This window comes from Montipora foliosa, chromosome 5 (genome assembly GCF_036669935.1).
Source record: "Montipora foliosa isolate CH-2021 chromosome 5, ASM3666993v2, whole genome shotgun sequence".
In the NCBI taxonomy this organism is placed as follows: Eukaryota; Metazoa; Cnidaria; class Anthozoa; order Scleractinia; family Acroporidae; genus Montipora; species Montipora foliosa.
The window spans coordinates 28,894,419-28,896,918 of NC_090873.1; the positions used below are offsets into that span (position 1 = coordinate 28,894,419).

At 37.0% G+C, this 2,500-nt stretch overlaps 1 pseudogene; it reads left to right on the forward strand.

Moving 5' to 3' along the window:
- Positions 1-997, forward strand: part of LOC138003904 (thioredoxin domain-containing protein 5-like) — a 15,437-nt pseudogene extending 14,440 nt beyond the window's left edge.
- The last annotated feature ends 1,503 nt before the right edge of the window (positions 998-2,500 follow it).

The following is a 2,500-nucleotide window of genomic DNA, read 5'->3' on the forward strand; positions in this document are numbered from 1 at the left end:
AATCTATTTCAAATTTATCCAGGCTTAGCGCCAAAGGCTCCCAATCAATTTGTTCCGCCATTTTGTAAACTCAGTTGCCAAGCCCTCAATCCAAATATGGAAGATAGGTCACGTGCATTATCGAATGAATTTTGTTCGAATCATCGAATGAATATTTCTTGAATTATCGAATGAATTTTATTCGAATCATCGAATGAATATTGCTTGAATTGTTTCATTAATGGAGGAGAGAATCGAATGCGTATCGTGGCGAATTTATCGAATTTTGCTACAAGTTTATCGAATGTATTGAAAAAACTCAAATATATTTGAATTTTATTGTCAATATGTGGAAATTATCAAACGCATATACGCGACATCGAATATTGACACATTTCGGCAACCATACCGATTTCGAGTAAACCGACTTTCAACAACTCAGTCAGCTCCTCATAACTAAGTTAAAAAAGTGTTACTTTAAAAAAAGAAATTCCTACTATAAAATCACTCACCTCCTGTTTTCCCTAGAAAATGAAATATTCTAGCTGGTAGAGCAGATCTATTGTGGTAAATTTTCACTATATTAACTCATTCCACTGTTGACAGATTTCTGCATACCCCACCCTGGTACTCTTTAGCAGAGGAGTTCAAAAGCCAGAGTACAAAGGCCCAAGGGATTTGAACAGTCTGTATAACTTTGCTGTCCAACATCACGACGAATTGTAGCACACATCAAACACAAAGCACCAGTCAACTGACGATGCAGATGAATGTATACACGTCATTGGCTGTTAAGCCTGGTTTTCACCATCGACGCAAGCATAAGCACAAGAAGCATACGCAAACTCAGTAGCTTGTAGTTTATTATGTTAGAACCTTTTGTTGGAACAATAGACACTAATTAACAAGTAAATGCGCCTGCGTGTGCTGCTTGTGCAATTTACCAATAATACAATAGACACTAATTAACAACATGTAAATGCGCCTGCGCGTGCTGCTTGTGCTTATGCTTGCGTCGCTAGTGAAAACCAGGCCTTAAAGGGAACCTCCACTAAAACAAGAATATATCTTTACAATAGTTAACATTATGCTCTCAATCAAAATTGTTCGAACGTTTTCCAATGGAATCGTTTGTATCCGAAATAAATGAATTTCAAAAACGCTTGTTTTGGTTTTTAAATTTCCCGGGCGCCGCCATCTTGAATAATTGTGACGTGTCATGGTTGCCCTATTGTTTTAAAACAAAAGCTCTTTGTGCAAATACAAAAGAGCAACCATAACACGTCACAATTATTCAAGATGGCGGCGCCCAGGAAATTTGAAAACCAAAACAAGCGTTTTTGAAATTCATTTATTTCGGATACAAACGATTCCATTAGAAAACGTTTGAACATTTTTGATTGTAAACATTATGTTAAATATTTTGAAGTTGTATTCTTTTTTTAGTGGAGGTTTCCTTTAAGGTGTCAGAGAGACCTCTTGCCAACCGAGCTCGTGGGCCGAGCTACAAGAAATAGCCTGTGCTTATTCTAGTTTAATATATTTCCGGTGCAAAGCACAAGAACATTTAATTTAAGCCTCAAATAAAACAAGGAGATTAACTTACAGTTCGTCCTGAGAAAGTAAGGTTAGTAAAATAGTTATTAGGGGCCTTAAAAGCTACGAGAACGTTGTCTAAAAATATTATTTTCCGTTACTCGTATAATTTTGCGAACACTCCAAGTCGTTTGGCTTGAAAAGTGTGAGAGAGAAAATTGAAAATACGTCGTCAGGTCCTCTCGTCCTCCACATGACCTCAATCATTGATCATTTCACGTCGTTGTCAAGACAAGAACGGGAAAGAAATTTTTTAAAATGTAAAATGCACGTGCAGGGCGTGCAGAACTATTGTTTTTGCTAATTAAACCTATCGTTTTGTGGCATTCGCGTAGCCGTCTTCGTCTTCCTTGCTTAAGGTCCCTATTTATATCTTTTTGTGATCAAATTGCGCGGAAAAGCACAACATGAAGTCAAGCATTGGCTTTGGTGTAGAATACCATTATGGCCTGGTAAATAATGGTAACTGAACTGAGTGGAGTGCAATTTGGTCTGAAATCATACGAGTGATTTCAAAATCGAACGAGCGCGAAGCGCGTGTTCCATTTGAAATCACAAGTATGATTTAGACCAAAATTGCACAACACGAATATCAATTACCACTTTATTACACCCATTTAGAAATCACAATCGCTGAAATGTAGGATTTTAGTCAAAGCCAATATTTCATTGATCTAGTCGGGCACAAAAGTTTAAAATTCACCACACAATAGTTTTCTTTGTCCTTCATTTTCCTGCAATATGGTTGGTTACCTTAAACAAGCCTTGAAATTTGATTGGTTGTTTTGTTTTAGTTTTTCTTTCTCGTTGGCTGGGGAAATGGTGCGATTTGAGCAAATAATAGTGCGATTTGGGAATAAATCACACTGCTGAGAGCCAATCAGATTGCAAGGAGTGATTTCTAAATGGATGTAATAAATTGACC